Below are 24920 nucleotides of genomic sequence, written 5' to 3' on the forward strand. Positions count from 1 at the left end.
CTTTGAAATAAAAAAAAAGTGCATTGTTGAGACTATGCAGTGATGCTTGAACGATTTTTCTAGTATTGGGGGGTAGGGGTAGCGGGTGCTGGGCTGGCCAATGGCGTCAACTGAATTAAGCGTAGAGGATATTTGACAATATGTCCTTTAAAACACAAAATATTCAGCAAGAAGAAAATCCTTTGAAAGGCCCCTTTATTGTTCTTTCACCATCTAAAACCTTCCAAGCTTTTTGGGGGTGCTGCAGCGCCTCTAATCCCAGAGCCACTGACAACGAGCAGTGCACACAAGATGTTGAACGTAAACATCATAAATTATAAAACGAGTAAAACGATCCTAATTTGCCCGTCTCGTTACGGGGTAGGAATTATGCCTCTTCGTTGAATAAACACCAGAGGAGAGATGCGACATTATCGCCATGGGCGGCCTACCCATAATCCCCTCCTGTCTTTCATGTGTACAGGGCTGGCCTGGGCTCATCCGTCACTGCCACCCCCCTTCTGTGTGCCTCTCCTTTGCACAATGACCCTGTCACGCAGTGTCGCGTGGTCGTGGGCCCACCAGGAGCCCCACCCCTTGTCAAACTTCTCCATGTGGGCTCCCCTGGCCCTGAAGACGAACCAGTACCGAGGCAAGTAACTAGAAATGCGAATTTCTCATAAATAAGAATGCCACAGTTCTGGCAGGTCAGGAGGTTGACTCACAGTGATAAAGTGATTCGCCCAGGATCACTACGTTTGTCAAGAGGGGAAGCTGAGCCCAGAACTCTAAGCTGTTTGGAGATAAGTCGTGACGTACTTCTCAACTGGGTTCAACTTGATTGGGGGGTAAAATGTGCCCTCAGCAGGTGCAGGTGGGAGATATAATTTACATAACCACGGTCTGCTGACGTTTATAACTCCAGATGGAGTTTACAACTGTGGAAAATTGGTGAATGTAGAGCTTGGGTGGGGTTCTTCAGGGGAAAAGAATGATTCTTGGGTTTGTGAGTGGAAAAAGCCAATAGGAATACATTGAACAGCCACAATGTCATAAATGTGTTTCTATTCACATTGTGTCCCTGGGTTGGGGCACATTGTGCAGGCCACATGAAAACACCACGCTACAGATAACTACATTACCACAACCGCTACCCACTTCATCACCGCAAATTTAGATTGAAAGCAGAGCGCCATGTGGAAACAGTGTTTTCACACTTTTTTTTGCATTTAATGGGATAAACCGAGCACCAGTTTTAGGCAAGTGTTATGATTGCAAATTCCCCATAAGGAGATTTGTTGTTACCACATTTTGTGATGAAGAAATGGTATTTCTTTGGAATAGAAAAACTGTGTTAAGGGCAGAGAAAGCCACTTGTCACTAATTTAACATAATTTTCTCACTAACAACAAACTCTAGATGAAGGCCGTAATGCTATTAAAGGTTAAAGAGAGCATCCAAATGTGTGTGAAAACAACAAAACTCCGCAACAGCTCTTGTGCTGCGGTGGAAGGTAATTCTCCATTCGAGAATATATTTTCCAAACAGTGATAGACAAGTTCCTTACCTTCGGTAACACCTCATGTCATCTAGTAGAGACTCTATCTAGCCACAGATTCCCTACCTTTGAATTATCCCCAGGTTTCAGACTGGATCCGGAAAATGTAAGCAGTACCCCTGTGCACCTGTAGGTGGCATTTATCAGATCCAAGCAGAGGCGTCCGTGCCGGAAGTGACATGTGCGGTGCCTATATGGGCGCCAATCTAGCACGCTGACGGCAGTTACTTTTTGTGACTTTCCACACTAGGAACGGAGAGTAGCGGAGAACACTGACCACTGGTGTGGAAAACTAGCCCTGTCCCTAGAAATCCATTTGCAGAGCGTGGGATATTGTTGCCTCTCAGTAAGGAAGGCGGGGCTCCTGAGCAACCGAATCCCAGTTGTTTAGCCAGTTTCTCCTCGCCGACAGCGCCTACAATCAAAATCCTGTTAGGTTGCACCACCTTGGTTTCTCCCAAGGACTCCTGTCCACCAGGGTCCTGCGGGTGGTTCCGGACCTTATGACAGAGCCCTTAAAGAAGATCTACTTGCATGTCCTGGACTCAGGGGTGTACCCATAGGGCTAGAAGGAGGCAGTTGTCGTTCTTTTGAAGAAGCCTGAGGGAGACTCAAGCGATTTGAAAAACCTGCGCCCTATTTCCTTGTTGCCTGCTCCTGCTAAGATCTCGGAGAAGCATTTAAACCACGAACTAAGTAAGTACCTCCTAGATCAAGAACTCTTGGACCTCTCTCAGAATGGTTTCAGGAGGAATCATAGCACTTAATCACTGCTTATATCTACCATTGATATTATTTGGAGACAAGTAGATCAGGGAGGCGCAGTGATCCTGGTTTTGCTAGAACTGTCAGCAGCCTTTGACACCATAACTCCATCACTGCTGGTGCAGAGGCTGTGACAGGCCGGGATGAAGGAAGTGGCCTTCAAACTGCTGAAGTATTTCCTATGAGACAGAACAATAAAAGTTAACTGCGGAGACTTCAGATCAGCCCCCTGTCATCTCCCCTTTGGGACTCCCCATGGGTCATCCTTAAGCCCCACTCTATCCAACCTGTATGCCGCCGCGCTAGAAAAACTGGTACACTCTTTTGGTTTCCAGGTATGTTCCTATATGGATGACACCCAGATCATCCTTTCCATCTCCGATGACTGGGATGAGGTGGTGGACAGTTTAGGGCTTGTTTAGGGAAGATTAGCTGATAGATTAGGGAGAATTTGCGCAAAATGAATGGGGGTAAAACTGAGATCTTGGTGTTTGGAGTGGATAGTTGAACCTGGACAAACCGCTGGTGGCCAGAAACAGGTGGAATCTTACCCGCCCCAGCAGTAGCAGTCAAAAACCTGGGATTTATTTAAAAAATATATATAACTCTTTTAATTAACGTCAGCTCAGCAACTGTTACATTCAGGAGACAATTATATCGCATAACAGTTTGTCTTAGTACCAGCACTGGAACATAGTTAAATTTACAATGGCCGCACAGTCTCTGCCTACACTGTCTCAGTCCCACCCCCCTTAAAGGCCTCTGTAGGTCTGCCAGGCATTCCATATTTTTTCCCATTTTTTCGGGCACCCCCTGCTCTGTATATTGTTTGTTCCGCTTGTCTGCACCAATCTAGGTCTGTTTTCCATTCTCTTATTGTTGGCATTGCTGTAACCCCCATTTCCTTGCTACATTTCGTTTGGCTACACCCAATACTAGTGTCACCCATTGTCTTGTGTATTTAAGCCAGTCTTCCTCTCCGGCAATTATAAGTAGCACCCATTTCGGTGTCAAGTGTACCTCTACTCCCTTGACCGCTGTGACCACTGTGACCACCTCAACCAATTTCCTCCAAAACACTTCCAACTTTGGGCAGTCCCAGATGAGATGGTAGAAGGTCCCCTCCATTCCACTCCCTCTCTGACACTGCGTCTTCACTTCTTTTCATACAATATAATACTGTCAGGGGTAATGAACTCAGTGGAGGACTTTCAGCTGAATGAATCTAAATCGCGCTCTGATCGCCACCTTCCTAGGGCCTTGTAGTGCTTCCATCCATTCTTTGTCTTTAAATGGACCAATGTCTCCCTCCCAAGTTGCCCTCAATGAGTTCAGCACCTCCGGGGCATTGTTAATTTTTTTATATAGATCAGGGAAATTGCCTTTTCCAACAGCGCCTCGGTCAGAATTTTATCATCCAAAGGTGCAGTTTCCATTAGTGTCGCCCCTTCTTTAATATGGGTGCATATAGCGTGTCCTAGCTGTAGATATCTCAGCCATTCCCCTTTCCCCATTTCATGTTCTGACTGCAGGGTTCCAAATGTGATGTAGACTTGACCTCTCCATACATCCCCAAGTGTTTCAATGTCCAGCAATTCCCAATTTGTAAAATCCTTTAATTTATTCACAGATCGTAGCCCGGTACATACCCAGGGTGGGGTCATCCCAGTCAGCTTACTCTCCCAATCTAGGATTTTTTTTGCGCCCGCCAAGCTAATACTATTGTCCGGGTATGGTGTGGTGTATTGCTCGGCAATCGTTTGGTGTATAACCGCGACCTGGGCCCTCCCTTACCCATGAGTAATCTATCTACTCAATAGGCCGGTTCTGATCGTTCTCTAAACTGACATCCATTTACAGTCACTAGTTGGGCCACCCAGTAGTAGCTACAAACATCTGGAATTGCCAGTCCCCCATCGCAGACCCCTCCTTGTAAATAGCGCAACGCTATCCGGGGAGCCCCTCCATCCCACAGCAGTGTCTGCAGTACCGCCTCCACTCTCTGGAAGTATGGTTGGGGTAATTCATATGGTGTGTTCTGTAGAGCGTATAACAGACGTGGGAGAGTCATAATTTTAAACAATGCTGCTCGCCCCATCAGAGTGAGGGGCAGGATCAGCCAATGGATAGCATCTGCGCGCAACCTCTGTAGCTGAGAGCCGAGATTACGGCGATAGAATTCCTGGGCGTCTCTCAGTACGTAAATTCCTAAATACTTGAACCCCTCCATCTCCACCGGGACTCTACTTCTGAATGTTAAGTCTGGGACCCCACCTGCCAAGGGGAAATAGCAGCGTTTTATTCCAGTTAATTTGGCCTGGGTATGATTTTTGATAACACCTTGTCTTTCGACACCCAATTTAATAGAATGGTGAACTATTGGTTATGAATAATTGGTGATTTGAGTAGAGAGGTGTGGCTCACTGGTTAGAGGCGGCAGACCCGGAGGCTGAGAACGGCCCGGGACCAGGGTTCGATTCCCGACGCGGCAGGGTCGAGGACCAGGGTCAGCGGACTGATAATTCTCGCCTCGGTGCCCACTTTGGGCAGTGATCACACTCGGTAACTCTGGGCATTAAGCTTGCCTCATCTCTACAACGGCCCCCCACAGACGCCAGGGATGCCTGGCTTCACCTTGGAGATACCCAGCATGGGACAATCTCACAGGGAAAGCCAGGACGGGTTCCCCAGCGGTCATTCGTGCCAGGATACTCCGGTAGTAATTGAGCGCGCTATAAAACACCTTACATTTACATTTTACATTTACATTTGAAGAAAATACTGCCTTTTTGATATGCAAGTATCATAAAAGCATTACAAAAGTATATAAAACAGCACATCATAGAAGACTGTAGAGTTTAAGAACAAGTCGGATAAAAGATTTCTATTAGTTCAGCAAATAAGTTAATTAAAAGGGAATTAAATTGATATAGACAGTCTTTATAGGCGAATCAACCCTGCCGATTTAAAAAATTTAGACACGCCACAAACTATGGGGGAAGATGTGTCGGTTAATAAAATCCGTAGGGCCACCTTGTACTGGCGAGTTCCCAATTGTCTGCAGAGAGGTTTGAGCCAATGTCTTCTTGGGCGGGTGTAGTCAGGGCATTCAAAAAAGAAATGAGCCACAGTTTCGGGTCTAGTTGTGCATAGGGCGCAATGTGGTGATGCCTGCACGGGCATATTCCATCTTGAGAGCAGGTCTCCTAAAGGTAAGGTGCCTACTCTAAATTTGATATAGAGTGCCCGGTCAGCAGGAATTGTAATTAGGTCCAGGTAAGGCTCAAAGGCAACGACGTCTTTTATTTTCAAGTAGGCTGCGGTGGAGTTGCAGTGACGTGGATTGCTGCCTTTTCTTCCCTAAGAGCTCAGGTCATCTGTATTCATTGCTCTAATCATCGCCTGCTTAGACTACTGTAGCGCCCTGTATCTAAATGTTAACTAATACTCCTTAAACAAGCTCCAAATCATCCAGAATGCTGCTGTATGCCTTGTACCCGGAATACCAAATATCTACTCGGTCAGGGAAGGACTGAGATCCCTTCATTGGCTGCCAGTAAAGAAGCAAGTGTCCTTTAACGCTCTCTGCTTGACACACAAAGCTCTCCTCTTTTAGGGGTCGAGTTATCTCCAGACAACCCTGAATTGGTATGTCCCTAAGAGACCACTTCATTCAGCTGGACAAAACAAGTTGGCGGTACTCCGGTGTAAGAAAGCTAGGTAGGGGGAACATGCCTTTTCTGTGGCAGCTGCCAGGCTTTCGAATTCCCTTCCGGAGCATATCAGGAGATATAGTTCGCACCTGATGTTCTTCAAGCAAATTAAAATTTGACTTTTTGCAGATTAGCCCTCCTTTTGGGGGTGGTTTGGTGCAGATCCTGCTGTCCTGAGCTGTCACCTCCCTCATAGTTCTCTCCCCTGCATAGTGCTTTGATGCCTATTTGGTCTAATGCGCTCTACAAATGCTACAAAAATACTTGTCCAACTAATAGAGACTTCTAGCTGCATACTTCATACCTTAGAATAGATACCCCCGGAGGTGGGTCTGCAAAACAATTTGGGACTAAAAAGTCCTGCAGGACCAAACGGGTAAAGTTCCCATCCTGATTGACTTGACTGTCCAGGCAGTAGTGTTTTGTGAACGTGCACAAGGAAGCACCCGTTGCTGGCTGGCAGATGTCCAGGACCGGGTCACCAAATGTTAATGCAGTGGTCACAGCCTTGGCTCTGGTGGAATTAGCATGTGAATCCTAAGGGGGTTGCCTCGTGGCCAATGCATAGCAGATTTTAGTGCAGAGCACAAACTAACGGAGGATGGTCCGTTTCTGCATAGCCTTTCCCTTTTTAGCTCTGACATACCCCATGAATAGTTGATCATTCATCCGCAACTCTTTTGTGTGGTCAAGGTATAACGACAACGCTCTGTTTGGATCTAGACAACAAAGTTGCTCCTCTTACTTGGAGTGATGTTGCGGAACGCATAAAAGTAGGCAGAGTGATGTACTGGCCTTTATGAAAGGGAGTAACCACTTTTGGCAGAAAGGAAACTCTACTTCATATAACAAGCTTGTCTGGGTTAATATTCAGGTTTGAAGGTTTGGATGACAAAGTCTGATGCTCACTGACCCTCCGGGCAGACTTTACTGCCAGCAGGAAGGCCGTCTTGATGGTAAGAAGCCTGAGAGGATAGTTGTGCTAGGGCTCAAATAGAGCATACATCAGAAACTTCAGGATGAGATTAAGGTTCCACTGAGGCTTGATAAAGGCAGAAGGTGGAAACATATGTTGTAAACCTTTCAAGAACTTTTGTACAGTAGGGGATTCGAAGAGCGATGGATAGTCAGGCAACCACAGAAAGGCTGAAGTAGGAGAAAGATAACCCTTTAAGGTGCCCCGAGCAGAACCCTGCTGGGCAAGCGAAAGAATAAAGAGAAGAACACGAGAAAGGGAAGCAGAAAGTGGGTCAACCTGCTTTTCTGCACGCCATGCCACAAACTTGCCCCAACAGCAGTTGTACACCATTTTGGTGGAGAGATGCCTGGCTGCCAGAATAACATCACAATCGTCAGATGGAAGGTCAAAGACTGTCAACTGTTGCCGCTCAATCTCCACACAAAAAAGTGGAGTGTTGGCAGGTTTGGGTGGAGAACCCTCTCCTGAGACAGGAGATCCTCCCAAACAGTCAGGGTGATCGGAGGATTGATGGCCAGGCTCAACAGCTCGAGATATCAAACTCTCAGAGCGCAGTCCAGAGCCACAAGATTTACTTGAGCTTGGTCGTTCCTGAACTTCCTAAGAACTCTGAGCAGGAGTGGTATGTCTGGAAAGGCGTACAGGAGGCCTGAGCTCCACTCAAGATGAAAAGTGTCCCCGAGTGAAAGCCACCTTGGAAACGCCAGCATGCAGAACTGCTGTCATTGCGCATTCTCTGTACAGGCGAACTATTGTAATCAAGGCTCTCCCTACTGCTGAAAGAGACCTTGCATCCCCTCCAAACTGAAACCCCCTTCGTGATCCGCATTGCATCTGCGGCTGAGTTAGTGTGCCCTGGCATTCAAAGACCCCGCCAGGTGTTCAACCACCAGGGAAGGGCCCTGACATTCCAGCCATGTCCAAACTCGCAGGGCCTCTGGAAAAAGAGTTCACAACCCCACCCACCCTTTTTGTTGCGGTACCACATGGCAGGGGTGTTGTCAGGGAACACCTCCACTAGCCTCCACTTAATGGAGGGTAGAAAAGCTTTTAATGCCAGCCATGTCATCAGGAGCTTCAGAAGGCTGATGTGAAGTCCGGATTCCACGGGAGACCAGAGGCCTCTGAACTCCACCTCTCCCAGATAGCCACTCCATCTCAAGAGTGAAACATGTGTCACTGCTTTCAGATCTGGTTAGGGAAGGGAGAGAGGTCTGCTGCTTACCCAATTGCATTTGCTTGAACCACCACTGCAGATCTTATGCAGTTCTCTCCAAGATCTGGAACATGTCAGAAAAACGTGGAAACGTGTGTGGGAAGGCATGAGAGGAATGTAGAAATATGCGCCCTACAAGTCTAACACTACCATCCAATCTTTCAGGCCTAGGGCAGACAAGACTTGAGCGAGCGTGAGCATTTTGAACATTTCCCTTCTTGAGGAACATATTGAGGTCTGAGATAGAATAAAAACCTCCATCCTTCTTGGGCACGAGAAAGTAGCGGGAATAGCAACCATAACCTATTTCTGGTGTTGATACACTCTCTATGAACCCCTTGGCCTAAAGAGCCATCACTTCAAGATGGAGCAGAGAAAAATGGTTCTCTATCAAACTTGTCGCAAGCAGGTGGCATGGGTGGGGGATTGGTCTCAAAGGGGAACAGCCTCTCCGGACAATCTGCAGAACCCATTGGTCTGATGTGATGGACCACCAGTTGAGTAGGTGATGGCGGATCCTGCCGTCCAATGATTGCCCATGTTGATTAGGGGCAGACTATATGGGCTTGGAGGCTGAGGCTGCCTGAGGGTGATGGACACCCCGACCGCTGGCTGCCTGAACCAGGAGCTCTCCGAAGTAGAGTGTTGCATGAGGAAGTTGGGGTAACCTGGGGTGGGGCGATGGTGGCAGGCAATAGTGCTGTTCACAGGAGCCCCTGTTTTGGGCTTGTACCAAGACCTAAACAGGACGTCAGTAAGAGTTTCATTAAACCAGAGAAGTGGTTCAGAAGGGGACACTCCCAGTTGAATCACTTCTGTCATGACATTAGTCTTAACTGCCAATGAGGGTAAGCTAAGGTACAAGACCTCTGCTGCCCTCCTCACCACCAAATAACGCTCCCTCCTCTGTAGCTATGGTAGGGGAAGAATGCATGCCACTATCTAGAGAGGTATCCAGTCTCCTGGCATCCGCCAAACCCGCACACTAGTCCATGTTATGGTCATAATGCTGCTATTCTTTAGTGTTCAGCGACCCTTCCCACTCCTGCCCTAGTCCTAGCCCATAAGAATAGAGCTCAGGCTCTGGCCTGGAAGGCATGGCTTCAGTCGGCACTAGAGTTGGCGTTGGGTGATGCCCATCCAGCTCCATGTTAGAGTCGTGGATCAGAATGGGTAAGGCCGGCAGCACCAGGCGCGTCGGCATTGGGATCGGGGAAGGTTGAGGTGGCGCGTCCAGTGCCGGTCTGTATCTATCTGTAGATCTAAGGGTCATGAATGGTGCCGGGCTGTAGCTGCATGCATGGATCCAGTAAGGCCCCCTCAAGAACATACAGGGCCGAAAGGCTAGCAGTAACTGGCCACCCAAATATGAGGTGCATAGCCAAAGGTCCCAGAAACTCAGGGAGATGTGAAGACAGCCCAGGCGCTGGCTCAAACGTGGAGCCAGGCTCGAATGTCAACGCTTCCTTGATTCATTGACCGACGGATGAAGAAAAGTAGAAGAACTCTTTGACTTATTCTTCTCCTTTCAGGACTTGCCTGAGTGACCCGATGACTTTGAGTGCAATAAGGATCTTGTATTCCACCACCATGCCTGGGACCTTCCTTTTCACCAGGACCTGGATCGTCACTTTGTCGCATGTCGAGTTGCCAGGAGCTTGAGGATTTGCTCCCTCAAGGCCTTCGGGTTCATGGTGTGGCAATCGGAGCAGGCCTTTGTATTGTGGTCAGGCTTGAGGCAGCAAAGGCACACAAGCATTTTTTTACTCCGCAAAATCTTTTACAACGCAGGGCTTTACAACTCAATCCATTACAATGCGGTCCCCATTACAACGCAATTTACTATTCTAACTCCACCGGGTGTTACTTTGGGGTATTGCGTTGTAATGGTTTGCAGTGTAAAACCCTGCAGTGTAAAAGATTTCGCAGAGTAAAAAATGAGGGGTAATGGGATGCGTTGTAACGTATTCATTTTAAAGGATGTTTACCGCTAATAAACTATAAAGCGTTAGGGGAGAAGACATGACTGCCGACTTGAACCAGGGGAACCAAGTTTGGGTGACCGATCAACACCCTGTGATGATGGGCATGTCACTTAATATAACTATTCCTAAAAATACAATAATGTGTGTCCTTGTGTAATGTAACTGGTGCTCGTGTAAAGCCCTCCCCTACCAGTGGAGAAGTGTGGCTCAGGTGTTAGAGGCGGCAGACCCGGAATCTGAGATCGGCCCTGGACCAGGGTTCAATTCCCCGCCTCGGCGGGTCTTGGGCTCAAAAATTCCACAGACTCGATAATTCTCGCTCCGGTGCCTTCTCGACTCACGGGTTCACACTCTGCGACTCTGGGCAATAGCTTGCTTAATCTCCACAACGGCCCCTCGCGGCGGGATGCCTGCCTTTCACCTTGTGGATACCCTGCCTGGCTTTCACCTTGTGGATACCCTGCCGGGGTTATCTCACAGGGGTATACCAGGGCGGGTTGCCTAAGCAAGCGCCGGGAAACCCACTGCGGATAAGCTCAAATACATTTACATTTACATTACCTTCTGGCCGAGTTCGCGCTATAGAAAACTGCAATAACTCAGGGTAGAAAAAACTAAACAAAATCTATACATTTTCTCATAAAGCACCCTCACTTTCAAAATTAATAATCTTGATCGTAAACCATCACAATAGGAAAAACAATAATCGCTACAAAATTCTCGAATCCCGAAAACGTTGCCAATGAAAATATGAATTCCACAATTAAGTGCACTGCGCCTCCGCCTACAAGGAGTCATTAATGCAACGGGGATTGATTGGACGGCAGCTAAATGTCATTGAAATAAATTAGGGTAATCATATGTCCCACATGTAATTTACGCAGGGGGGAGAGGAAAATAAAAGCCCCCAGCAAATTCTATTACCGAACACTTAGCTAACTTTATCATCTAAATGCCTCCACTGTAAGGTAATTATTCTGGCGGAGTTTGAGCGCATTACTCCTGGAGTTGCCTCGGGGGCCCTTCTCGAGACGAATTGTATTAATCAGGTGCCAGGGAAAGGGGGTGCGCAACTTCATCTCTGTCACAAGCAGGAGTCCTGCAAACAAGATGGCATTTCTATTCATAATTGCTTGACCCGCATCCGTTCAGGGTCACGGCGAGGGGGTGCCCGACATCGTTCTATGTTCTATGAAAACAGAGTCTTGCACAGGAGGCGAAGGGGCGGGAAAACAACACGTACTACTGTGTGGTCTCCGCCCTGCAGGTTGCCCTGAGAGGCCGTGGCGAATTGAGGTGCAGCCTCGCCCGTCTCTGGTGCCTTTGAGTTTGTGATTGGTTAACCGTGTCAATTCCTGCTTTGTTTTGTATGGATTTGCGAGTTTGGGGGCAAATGAGGACATTCCGGCTCTACTAGTCTGCATTTATCTATATCGCCCGAATGACGTAGTTGTACCTTGCCTTCAGAGCTGTTTTTGCGCCAAGACAAGAAACACTCCTGTAACCTTTTAGCAAATTATAGTTTTAGGTGTGTTAGTCCAATTGGCTCAGCTGACAGTGAATAAATAACACTGCTCCCAGATGCAACAGACAAGGCTGGAGGGCAAACTAAAGGAAGCCTTATCAAAAATGTTCAAACCAGCCCCTCTTTTGTTTCACTCCATCTCTCTTTCCATCCAGCCACACATTCCATCCACCCACTCGCTTTGTTTCTCTAGCCTGAAGTCCCTTTGGTGTCCACTGCTGAGCCAGCAGTACAGTTTTCCAAACGTTTTACTCTCTCTAACCGTACTGGGCCCTTGATTATGATTAAACAACTCGTATCACTGCACTTTACCAGGGCCGGATTGGCTGTGGCAGGCATCGGGCATTTCCCCCGTGGGCCGGAGGGATGGGGGCAGTTTTGTGGCTGTGGGGGCTGCAATATCACCCCCTGTACCAAAAGCGGGATTGGTGTTTCCAGCTTACACCCCCACTCCACCCCACCCCACCCCCACTCCCAGGACTGGTCGAGCAGCAATCTGCCAGGGCTGGTTGCTGTTCCCAATCCAGCCCGGCACTTTACCACAGAGGCGATGGTCCTCTGATGCTGGCCACCCAATGAGGACCATTAATTGGTAGTCAACTCATAAATTTGAGATAAGGTTCAAATACACTATTCTCAAAACCATGCTATACAAATAAAGCATTGAAATGGGAAGACCGAACCTCCTGAAGTTCAGTCTAACAAGGATTAGGCACACTAAAAGTTCAGCAGGCACAACACAGAATAAAAGCAGCGGAACTTGATGCACTGAAAAGAATTTATGATCCGTCCTAATACCCATTGAGGGGCATATTTACGAGAAAATGTTGGAGCGCTGAGCTGCGCCAAATTTGGCAGCGCCACGCTCCGACATTTTCAAAACACAGGGATGCGCTGTTTTCAGAAGAATATGGTGCACGCCTGTGTTTTCCCTAGCGCTGGCGCTAAATTTAGGTGCCTGGACCCTTGCACCACAGTGTAAGGGTGCTTACGTTGCAGGGAATGGTTGTTTATGTGCAGGAAGGTGTCTCTTGCTGCACATAAACAGTCACTAATGGCGATTTGTTACTTCTACGTGTGCTGCAGAATGCAGCACACATAGAAGTAGCAAATCATCATTATTTAATGACTGTTTATGTGCAGGAAGGGACACCTTCCTGCCCATAAACAACCATTATTGGCATTTTGCTCTTTCTATGCAGCACACATAGAAAAAGTAAAAACGAGGAGAAATATTAGTATTCCTCCTCGTTTCGCCATCCTAATGCCTGCTATTGTATGGCATTCGTTTTTAGGCATTGCCTCAGATTTACACCTCCTTGTAAATCTGGGGCAGTGTCAAAAGCAATGGGTGTTGTGGTGGAATGCCCACAGCAACACGCATTGCAAGCCCCTTTCACCCTAAGTGATGCGTGTAAAAGGGCCTTATTTACAAGGTGGCGTTAAGCCACAAAAAGTGGCTTAACGCTGCTTTGTAAATATGGAGAAGGATACTTCGCCACCTGAAACATAGCTAAAAGTGATTTTCTGGTGGCGATATCCCTTCTAAATATGCCCCTTAGAGTCACTGTTCAATAAGCATAGTTTTAACCCTTTCCATGCATCGCACGGCCCCCAGCCATCCGACGGCACGGTGGGTGTTTGCGTCGGACGGCCGGGGGCCGTACGAATCGCGCACACGTGGAATTCTCTCGCACCGAGGGGGAATTCCACGCGCATTCAAGGAGTTGAAGCAAGAACATTAAGACAAACTAACAGGCGCAGGCAATTTGAGATAATTTAGTTATTGTAATAAGGATCCAAAATCAATGTATATAAGTAACATTTTAAGCATTTTAGTCAAGAATCTTACAGCATGTAGTATGAAACCACACAATTAGTCAAAGCATTCTATCCATAAAGGATGTTTTTAATGATTACTGATTCCTACCACCAACCAAAGGCAGAAGGATGGGTTACAAAATCAAATTAGTTCCATAGTAAGGGACAAAGGAATAGGAATCAAATTAACGTCCATTAGGACAGAGTCCATGGGCAAAAAGTGGGAAAATGGAACAAAATCGGGAGATTTCAAATCTGGTTTCTCGCTAGACAGTCCAAAAGAGTTCAGGAGGCAAGATCATTGGCAAGGGGTAAAAAGCATGGGGCAAAGAAAAGCAGGCTGTCAACAAAGACAGGAGCAAAAGCAAACTAGTCCAAAAAGTAAGAGCCAAGAGGTTGGTTGATCATGAAAAAGGCATAGCATGGCATGGCATCGCATCGCGATACTCCTCCTTTGAGTAATCCTTCTTTGTAGCATAGCCCTTATGACATGCTTGTGACATCAGTCATCACACCACAATAGCCTGATAATCATGTGGTTATTCTTCCGATCATCAGGTACAATTTCGATACTCCAGCATGCTTTCTCGTGATGGTCATGAGAAACAACTGTCTTTTCCGTCCTCACAGGTTAGTTGACAAAAAGTAAATAACTTTGTTGCACTCTGTGGTTTCAGTCCAGAGTTCAGGTTCTCACCAATTCCCTCTACAATGAACACTCAAAAAATGTCCTTATTCATGAGAACTGATGCATATGCAGAACGAATAAAGCAACATTTGAAGAAACGAGTCCAGTGTATTAAGCTATGAAATAATGCAGCTTAGTAACGAAAGTGAATTAAATGCATTTAAAGTTAACATTTCTTTTTCAGTAAAATAAACTCATAATTAGATTCAAACACAATGAAATAAATCAAGCATTTGCTATAAAGATATAATGGCAATATAGTCAGTGAATACTGAATAGAAATTATTAAAGTTAAGTGTGCCTACTGCCACAAATTTCGACATTCCCACATGTAAATTATTTATAATATTCATTTTACTAAAATTGTTTTATATATTCTTGACCCTAATAGTGTCAAGTATTAATACTGCAAATATCATTTAAGTAGCAATTATCATTTGAGTTCTGCACCACATTATTTTTCATGATGCATTACAATAAAAGCAATAAAGATGCTAAGTCCCATGATTAAGAATTGCACTATTTTGTCAGTAAAAGCTTTTTTGTCAATCATTTTCATAACTATTTTCTTATAACACCCTATTAGTGAATATCTTAATCCTTTTGTATTTAAATTTCTAAATTTTGACACATCCAAGAACGCTTTTATGGTGCTGTTGTTACTTTGACTTTTCTCCGTTTCTGTGTTGTTTTCCTCAACGTGTGCAAAGTGCATATTTAGGTTTTTGTGTCTAGGGTCTGATGACGAGCCAGTGCCCCGCTGCCACACCACCAAACTTTTTCTCACACTGCCCACCAGATTACAAGTTCATTCGTGGTCTGGCAAGCAGTGCTTTGGTGGTCCCATGGCAGGGCTTTTCAAAGAGCAGTCCATGCCGTACAGGAACAAGGGTGCATACGGACAGGGGGGCACAACTTGTGTCCCCCTGCTTGCACCCACAGGCCCTGAGACAGAGGCCTGTGAAAAAGAGAAAGGATCCAGGAATCCTGAGTCTGGATATGAATCCCTCAGCGTATCGGAGGGTTTTTGCTCAAGGCTCTGGACCTCCCCAGCCTCAAAAGAAACAAGTAAAAAGAAAGTTGTAAGCAAATATTCCTCCTTTCCACATGTATATGTTCACCCCCATCAATGGGTATATTTTCCTTTTTTTTGTTTTTATGGAGATAGCACAATACGAATTGGTTGGAGTGAAAGTAATTCTTTTTATTTGTATTTTTCACTTCATTTCATCCATTTCACTCATTTATCATTGTTCCTTTGAGAAAGTTATTGAAGAAGAGTGAGAGAGAACAGCGACACGTGTTTCACCCTGTGTGGCGAGTAATGCCAGGGCTTTCGCAAGGCTGTTGGTTAAATCAAAAAAGAAACAAGCATTTACAATGCAATGGTCTCGGCATTATTAAAGGTAGAGCTATTGGCATTGCTTATGACATTTTTTTTTTAATCATAAATAAATGGTATTGTCATTTACATTGCCAATAGCTTAATCGTTAAATAAATTGCATTGTCATTTACAATGCCAATAGCTTAATCGCTTGCATATGCATGACCTATTGCATTTACACCCACACAGAGCCACACACACAAAGCCTCCCACACAGACATATAGAGCCACCTACACAGAGCCACCCTCACACAGACAGAGCCACCCACACATAGAGCCACCTACAAAAAAAGGTACCCACACAGAGCCACACACATAGCCACACACACACACACACAGAGCCACGCGCACACACACACACACAGACAGAGCCTCACGCACACACACACACAGCCATGCGCACACATACACAGAGCCACACACAGAGCCACGCGCACACACACAGACAGAGCCACGTGCACACACACAGAGCCAAGCGCACACACACAGAGCCATGCGCACACACAGAGCCACACGCACACACAGAGCCACGCACACACAGAGCCACTCACACACACAGAGCCACGCACACACACAGAGCCACGCACACGCACACACAGAGCCACGCACACGCACACACAGAGCCACGCACACACACACACAGAGCCACGCACACACACACACAGAGCCACGCACACACACACAGAGCCACGCACACACACACAGAGCCACGCACACACACACACAGAGCCACGCATACACACACACACAGAGCCACGCACACACACACAAAGCCACGCACACACACACACACACAGAGCCACGCACACACATACACACAGAGCCACGCACACACACACACAGATCCACACACACACACACAGAGCCACCCACACACACACACAGAGTCACTCACACACACACACACACACACAGAGCCACACACACACAGAGCCACACACACACACAGAGCCACGCACACACACAGAGCCACGCACACACACAGAGCCATGCACACACACACACAGAGCCACGCACACACACACACAGAGCCACGCACACACACACACAGAGCCACGCACACACACACAGAGCCACGCACACACACACACAGAGCCACACACACACACACAGAGCCACGCACGCTCACACAGAGCCACGCACACACAGAGTCATGCACACACAGAGCCACACACACACAGAGCCACGCACACACAGAGCCACGCACACACAGAGCCACGCACACACAGACAACATAAATGCAGTGGGTATGTGTTAGCTGATCACTGCATAAGTGAGTTAAAGAATGTGTTGAGGGTTTCACTTAACTCATTCAGCTGTAGTGCTTTAGGGACAAATTCTACTTGGAAGAGGTTTGACGTTCTTTAGACCCCCAAAAGAAACGTTTTGCTTCATTTGTGGGACCAATAAATGCTATTGCTACCTACACAATATAGATTTTTCACAAAAACTACAAAGCTGCTGGTTTTCAGTTCGTCAGAAAATGTGCAGTTTTATTTTTGCCAGGCAAGAGTGTGCTTGTGCCCTCCGTCGTGCTGTGTTACTCCAAAAGGGGACGGAAGGCAGAAGGCAAGAAAAAAGAGTGCAATCAGGGGGCAGAAGGCAAGAAAACGAGCACAATCAGGGGGGCAGAGGCAAGAAAAATGGCACAATTAGGGGAGCAGAGGCAAGAAAAACGGCACAAACAGGGTGGCAGAGGCAAGAAAAACGGTACAAACAGGTTGGCAGAGGCAAGAAAAATGGCACAATCAGGGGAGCAGAGTCAAGAAAAACTAGTGCAATCAGGGGGCAGAAGGTAAGAAAAACGAGCACAAACAGGTGGCAGAGGCAAGAAAAACTGCACAAACAGGTTGGTAGAGGCAAGAAAAATGGAATAAACAGATTGGCAGCGGCACAAACAGGGTGGCAGAGGCAAGAAAAACTGCACAAATAGGTTGGCAGAGGTCAGAAAAATGGCACAAACAGATTGGCAGAGGCAAGAAAATTGGCACAAACATATTGGCAGAGGCAAGAATAATGGCACAATCAGGGGAGCAGAGGCAAGAAAAACGAGTGCAATCGGGGCAGAAGGCAAGAAAAACGAGTGCAATCAGGGGGCAGAGGCAAGAAAAACGGCACAATCAGGGGGGCAGGGGCACGAAAAACAGCACAAACAGGTGAGCAGAGGCATCAAAACGGCACAAGCAGGGTGGCAGAGGCAAGAAAAACAGCACAAACAGGGTGGCAGAGGCATGAAAAATGGCGCAAACAGGGTGGCAGAGGCAAGAAAAATCGTCACAAACAGGCTGGCAGAGGTAAGAAAAACGGCACAAACAGGCTGGCAGAGGCACACAACGCCATCTCCTCTCTAGATGCAAAGAATGCAGAGGCCTCTCTCGTACCCCTTGTAACCACCGACCTCTCTCATCTCTCTAGATGCAGGCTTCTGCTTCCTACCCCTTTGCTTCCTACCTCTCTCCTCTCTAGATGCATGGAATGCAATGGTCTTTCTCCTGCCCCTTGTAACCACAGCCCTCTCGAGATGCATGCGGGACAGTGGGATCTCGCCTGCACTTGTAGTCACAGACCCCACTCCTCTCTCTAGATGCAGGCTGCAGATTGGCCTCTCTCCTGCCCCTGTGTAACCACAGCTTGCCGGACAGTGGGATCTCGCCTGGCCACTGTACTCACAGACCCACCCCCTTCCTGGAAGCTTGCTGCAGGAGATGAACTCCGCTAGAGCCTGACATCTCTCTGGGTGTATGCTGCAGTTGAGTGGTGTCTCTCCTGCCCCCACGGCTCCAGAGCTCCCTCTTCTCCATTGGCGCTCAGCACGAATCTCGCCGTTGTCTCAGTACCTGCCAGGCACAGCCCTTGGTCTGCCGCGGGCTCCGACCCTGCCCTGGAGCGCTGCCCGCTCTCTCCGCTCACTTTCCCAGACTACACAGGGCCGCCCGCCCGCTCGGTACCGCTAGTCCGCAGCCCTCCTCCGACTAATTCCCACTTAACGTCCCCGGGTCTGCCTCCCCCGCCTTCCGACAGCAGGAAACGTGCACGAGCTCGAGTCACTTGGGGGCCGGAGAGGGACAGGACATGAAGTCAGCCCCGCGGACTGGTGCTGTACCCTGGAGAGAGGGGCAAAGAATGTGCAATGTGTTTGTGTGTGGGGGGGGGTGGGCAGAATGTGTGGAGGGGAGGGCCGGTGTATGAGTGTCTCTCTTTTCACACAACTAAGAAGATCAGAGGCGCAAATGCAGGCAGCAGGGCACCCATGGGCGAAGGCAGGGCTGCTTCGGGCAAACAGTTCCAAAAATAGAAGCTTCCCAAGCCATTTCCACAAGTGTACCTTTGCACAGTCTCTTCTCCTCCTGGCAGTAAGGCGCACTGGAAGGGGCGATGCCGTTAGGTGTTGGCAGAAGAGTACAGCCCGGTAGCTTCATGGGCCACGAGTTTCTCCATGCCCGCTGCAGTTCTCCCAGCCTCTGGGTGCCGGATATCCCAGCTCGCTGGGGGAGGTCACTCGGTCTGTCCTTGTGAGAAAAAAAAACAAGTTGGCACCAATCTGCACAAACATGCACGAGCGGACTGCGTCAGCCTTTATCAGAACCTGAGCAAACGTGCATCAGTGCATACAAAAAACCTCCGCCTGCACAGACTTGCAAAGCCTACCGGAGTGAATTCACTTAACACAGTACTGTTCACAGACTACGCACTTACAATTCAGCTGTAACTTCGTCTTCTACAGGCACGTTCGTAGGTTGCTGTTGTCTCTGCCGATAACTAAAATAAAATAGCAGCCGCAAGCTTCAGAAATTTTTGGATTCGGGGGCGTGTATTTGTTGTTTTGAGTGACGGATGACGTCACTGGCGAAAGAACTGCAAAATATACGTCCCCGAATCCGAAAGAGACGGAGCTTCTTTGGAAGGACGTCTCTCTCTTCCAATGGCTGGCCTCCGTTTAGGAAGCCAGCCAATGGAGGAGAGACAGGGCAGGGAGGCGGGTTCCAAAGCGCTACTAAGGGACATTAATTCTCCGACCCAAGACTGCGCAAGCGCAGCCTTTAGGTCCTGTAAAGTGTAAGTGTTGGACAAATAGCTTCCATAGGAGAAGAAGAGAGAGGGACACCAACCAAGTGTTAAGTTGAGGAATAATATTAAAACAATGTTCTGTGGTGTCACATAATCCAGAGAGTGTCAGAAAAGTGAAATTTTAAAAGTTAGAAGAGCAATTGTTTGTGAAAGAGTACTATGAAGGGGAGAGAGAAGTGCCAAAAGAAAGAGCTCATTGGATCCATTGCCATAGTTCTTAGTTTAAAGATAGAGTTTTTACAATTCACAAAAAAATATGAGGGTGCTGGCATATAACATATTGCACATTGTTATGCGTATAATACATAAGTATGATTAAAGTGCCAAAAGGAAGCTAAGTACATTCTAAACTTAGCCAGGAAACGATAGCATGCATTATTCGAAGGTGTCATGCAGGGGCAGATCATGCTGTATGATAGAGCAGTATGGTAACCCAATATGTAATACCTATTTGTATCTGCAGGCATAAGCATATTGTGTGAGCCAATTTCAATCGAAATTCAAAATGGTTAACAACTATGCATTGATTTAGCAATGTTATGTATAAAAACATTCCACAAAGGGCATTAGATGAAGTTCTTTCACAGGTACAAATGCAGTCTTTTAACCGATTTTGATAAACTCCATGATCAATGGGATATTTATGTTCACAGTTAATGATGTACTGCCTTATTGATGTTCCCCTTTGCAATATTAAGATTATTATGGCAGACAGCCATAACGATTTTTTAACTAGAAGACGAAGGAAAGGACCAGGCGGAGGAGCCTATCCAGCACACACTCCAAGAACTTCCCCAGCAACAGAGCATGATGGGAACCACCAAAGTCACAGGAGAGGAGGCGCCGTGGATCCCAGAAGTGGGAACAGAGTCCTCATTGGGGGCACGGAAGACAGCATAGGAGAGGGAGAGCAGGACCACCGTGAAGCTCAATAGCCTAAGTAGTGCCGCCCAGGGCCTTCAACACCTGTAGAGGTTTCGAACCAGACACTGACAGCAACCGTTGGGACAATGATTGTATCATTGTTCACCCTAAAGGTCAGAAGTGTGAAGGACCAGGTCAGGCGGGTCGGTACATAGCACTACTTGGCCACCCAGAACCAAAATATCTGTTGTCTCCAGGAATGCGGGATTCCGTACGCCTAGTTGTACAGCCAGCTCGAATGGCAGTGGGCGCATGGGTCATCCTTTTGGTCCGGAGAATGCCCACTACGCCTGGGGTGGCGTAGTGGGCATATGAACGATGGATTTAACCCAGATCTTTTAACTGGGGGAGAATGTTTGCATTGATAGCATTCCATCCATGATTTGTTTGCTGTAACACTTTTCGCCATAAGCGGGATGGGTATGCCCAGACGTGGGTCCCTTGCTCACTGTGCCACTGGATTCAAGCTAGCCTGGCTGAATAAGGGTGACATACCCTGAAACCGGTCCCAGGATGCTTGTTTCCGGTCCAGGGAGGCTCTGTCCTGGCAGTTCAGTCTGGACTGTTCCCATGGGGCACAGGGTCAAGACTGATTTGTATATGGCTGGGTCCAAACTGGAGTGGCGTAGTGGGCAAAAGAACTATGGATTTAACCCAGATCTTTTGACTGGGGGAGAATGTTTGCATTGTCAGCATTCCGTCCATCATTTGTTTGTTGTAAACTTTTTGCCCTAAGTGGAATGGGTATGTCCAGACGTGGGTCTCTTGCTCACTGTGCCATTGGATTCAAGCTAGCCTGGCTGAAGAAGGGTGACATACCCTGAAACCAGTCCCAGGATGCTTGTTTCCGGTCCAGGGAGGCCCTGGTCTGGCAGTTCGGTCTGGACTGTCCCCATGGGGCTCAGGGTCAAGACTGATTTGCATATGGCTTGGTCCAAACTGGGGTGGCATAGTGGGCAAATGAACAATGGATTTAACCCAGATCTTTTAACTGGGAGAGAATGTTCGCATTGTCAGCATTCCATCCATGATTTGTTTGCTGTAATACTTTTCGCCATAAACGGGATGGGTATGCCCAGTCCTGGGTCCCTTGCTCACTGTGCCACTGGATTCAAGCTAGCCTGGCTGAAGAGGGGTGACATACCCTGAAACCGGTCCCAGGATGCTTGTTTCTGGTCCAGGGAGGACCTGGCCTGGCAGTTCGGTCTGGACTGTACCCATGAGGCACAGGGTCAAGACTGATTTGCTTATGGCTGGGTCCAAACTGAGGTGGCGTAGTGGGCAAAAGAACTATGGATTTAACCCTGAACTTCTGACTGGGGGAGAATGTTTGCATTGTCAGCATTCCGTCCATCATTTGTTTTCTGTAACACTTTTTGCCCTAAGTGGTATAGGTATGCCCAGATGTGGGTCCCTTGCTCACTGTGCCACTGGATGCAAGCTAGCCTGGCTGAAGAAAGGTGACATACCCTGAAACCAGTCCCAGGATGCTTGTTTCCGGTCCAGGGATGCCCTGGCCTGGCAGTTCGGTCTGGACTGTTCCCATGGGGCACAGGGTCAAGACTGATTTGCATATGGCTGGGTCCAAACTGGGGTGGCATAATGGGCAAAAGAACAATGGATTTAACCCAGATTTTTCGACTGGGGGAGAATGTTTGCATTGTCAGCATTCCACCCATCATTTGCTTGCTGTAACACTTTTTGCCCTAAGTGGGATGGGTATGCCCAGACGTGGGTCCCTTGCTCACTGTGCCACAGGATTCAAGCTAGCTTGGCTGAAGAAGGGTGACATACCCTAAAACTGTTCCCAGAATGCTTGTTTCTGGTCCAGGGAGGACCTGGCCTGGCAGTTCGTTCTGGACTGTTCCCATGGGGCACAGGGTCAAGATGATTTGCATATGGCTGGGTCCAAACTGGGGTGGCATAGAGGGCAAAAGAACAATGGATTTAACCCGGATCTTTTGACTGGGGGAGAAAGTTTGCATTGATTCAAGCTAGCCTGGCTGAAGAAGGGTGACATACCATGAAACCGGTCCCAGGATGTTTGTTCCCGGTCCAGGGAAGACCTGGCCTGGCAGTTCGGTCTGGACTGTTCTCATGGGGGCACAGGGTCAAGACTGATTACATATGGCAAAAGAACGATTGATTTAATCCATGTCTTTTGACTGGGGGAGAAAGTTTGCATTGTCAGCATCCCATCCATCATTTGTTTGCTGTAACACTTTTCGCCCTAAGTGGGATGGGTATGCCCAGACGTGGGTCCCTTGCTCACTGTGCCACTGGATTCAAGCTAGCCTGGCTGCAGAAATTTGACATACCCTGAAAGCGGTCCCAGAATACTTGTTTCCAGTCCAGGGAGGACCTGGCCTGGCAGTTCGGTCTGGACTGTTTCCATAGGGCACAGGGACAAGACTGATTTGCATATGGCTGGGTCCACACTAGGGTGGTGTAGTGGGCAAAAGAACAATGGATTTAACTCAGATCTTTTGACTGGGGGAGAATGTTTGCATTGTCAGCATTTCGTCCATTATTTGTTTTCGGTAACACGTGTTTTCTAGTGTAGCATACATAGTGCAGAAGTGTCCGGGCCCTACGTGAAAAGGGAAGGAAAGAAAAATCTCACCTGGATATAGTCAACCACCAGCCAATTGACAACCCCCCGCTCTCCAGTGGTCCATAGATATATCCAAATTGATGGCACAAATTGGTGCAAGATCCCAGAGAACCAATTCCCTGTCAAAGGGAGTCCTGCAAAGCACCTTCTTATCCACAGTTTCCCATATTGTGGCGATATGCCTCAACAGTTGCAGGACTGTACGCTCTGATTTCCCCCGCATCAGTAAACATGCCAATTCTCCTAGCATACCTTGGAAAAGTCTCTTTTCCTGTTTGTCAGGCTCTGCAAGCCACCGGGTGGCATACTGCAAATGTTTTGCGAGGTAATAGAGTTGTATGTCCGGGATAGCTAAGCAGCCATCCTCCATGTACCTTTTCAGGACCGACAGAGGTACCCTGCTCCGCCTTCCAACCAAACCAATGAAACCAACAGGCTGTTAAGCTTGTGGAAAACTTGTGGATGAAGCGTTACCAGTGAATTATGTACCAGATAGAGTTAACGTGGGAGAAAAACCATTTTGGCAACTGCCGCCCTACCCAACACCAACAGGGGCAATGTACAGGGCCCTATTTACTTTCAGCCATTGGTGTGAGGCCTCTGTGTGTGTGACCATGATGCCCAGATTTTGGAAACTCTCTGTTTCTCAATGAATCCCTAGGTCTCGAAGCTGCTCATGAAGTTTCCCCACGAGCCTCCATAAGGGAAACAACAGCATCTTCTGAACATTGACCTTCAAGCCAGAGACATGTCTAGGTCAGCCACCAGCCTCATCAGGAGCAGCACTGGAATGAACATAAATAAGTATTTCACCTGTGTATAAACAGGATAATATGGTTGGAGCCACCTACCCGAATGCCCAATAGTTCCAGCTCCCTGCGTAACAGTAACGCCAAAGGTTCATTTACGAGAGCGAAGAAGAGCGGCGAAAGAGAGCAGCCCTGCCATCTACTCCTCCTCACTGTTCGAGCCTCCGAGAATGCACCCCGACTTTGATGCGCACCACAGGGTGGGTATAAAGTAATCGCACCCAGCCTCGAAAACCCCCATACCCATACCCTGCAACACCACCTTGAGATAGCCCTATTCTACAGTATTGAAGGCTTTCTCCGAGTCTGTCAATACAAGGGCCAGGTCCTGATCATCTACCATAGTCTCATGCAAGCCGACGGAGGTTGAGTCCCGCACTGCAGGCCTGCATGAACCCGCACTGATCTTCATGCACCAAACCACATAATGTATATTTAATTAAAATGAAATTAATTCTATATTCATAAAAAAACACATGTTTAATTAAAACATGTTTTTTCAATATTTGTCTATACGATATTCTTTAAAACAATATTATGGTTACGCCTATTTTTTTTAAAATACTATCCGATTGTACTCTATATGACTGTAGTCAATATTTTGTAATTGCTAAATGTATGCAGATGATATTCCAATGGGCAACGCAGAACAATTCACAGAAAAGTTACTCATCTCCTTACAGGCCGTGACACCTTCTCGTACCAGTTTGTGATCGAGAGAGCACACCGGTCGTTGGGCTCCTGGAGTTGGGACCTCCAGGAGCCCAACTACGCCCAGTGATAGCCAAGCTTCTGAACTATCGAGATCTGGACTCGGCTCTGCGGCAAGCCAGAGAATTAGGGGAACTCCGATATGAGGGCTTAGCTATTTCACTCTACCCAGATTTCACG

This window comes from Lissotriton vulgaris, chromosome 5 (genome assembly GCF_964263255.1).
Source record: "Lissotriton vulgaris chromosome 5, aLisVul1.2, whole genome shotgun sequence".
NCBI classification, from domain to species: domain Eukaryota; kingdom Metazoa; phylum Chordata; class Amphibia; order Caudata; family Salamandridae; genus Lissotriton; species Lissotriton vulgaris.